The sequence below is a fragment of the Penaeus monodon genome, chromosome 29 (genome assembly GCF_015228065.2).
Source record: "Penaeus monodon isolate SGIC_2016 chromosome 29, NSTDA_Pmon_1, whole genome shotgun sequence".
Lineage (NCBI taxonomy): Eukaryota > Metazoa > Arthropoda > Malacostraca > Decapoda > Penaeidae > Penaeus > Penaeus monodon.
The window spans coordinates 35,923,990-35,924,280 of record NC_051414.1 but is presented as its reverse complement, the minus strand read 5'-3'; the positions used below and the strand labels follow the sequence as shown (position 1 = coordinate 35,924,280).

The window sequence follows — 291 nt, the reverse complement described above, 5'->3', positions numbered from 1 at the left end:
TGTTTTAAAGGGTTCTCCCCGGCCTGAATTTACGTCAAGGCGATCCGTTCGCCATTGCCAGAACACAGAGCGAGGGGCCCTTGATATAATTGAGATGTAGATAATTGGATTTTGATAAGTGGTTGTTGTCTGTGCTGTCTGTGGGCACTTTTCATCTTTTTCTGTAATGCATGATTGTGTTATTTTATATCTTGTTTATTGCTTTTACCTTGCGAGGACCTAGATAATAACATTTGAAATTTATTCTGAATCTTTGCTTCATAAAACTTAATATTAAGAAAATGATAGGGA

At 36.8% G+C, this 291-nt stretch overlaps 1 protein-coding gene across 1 annotated transcript in view; it reads left to right on the top strand.

Moving 5' to 3' along the window:
- Positions 1–291, top strand: part of LOC119592217 (rab3 GTPase-activating protein non-catalytic subunit-like) — a gene marked incomplete at its 3' end in the record, with an annotated part of 43,875 nt that overhangs the window by 29,111 nt on the left and 14,473 nt on the right.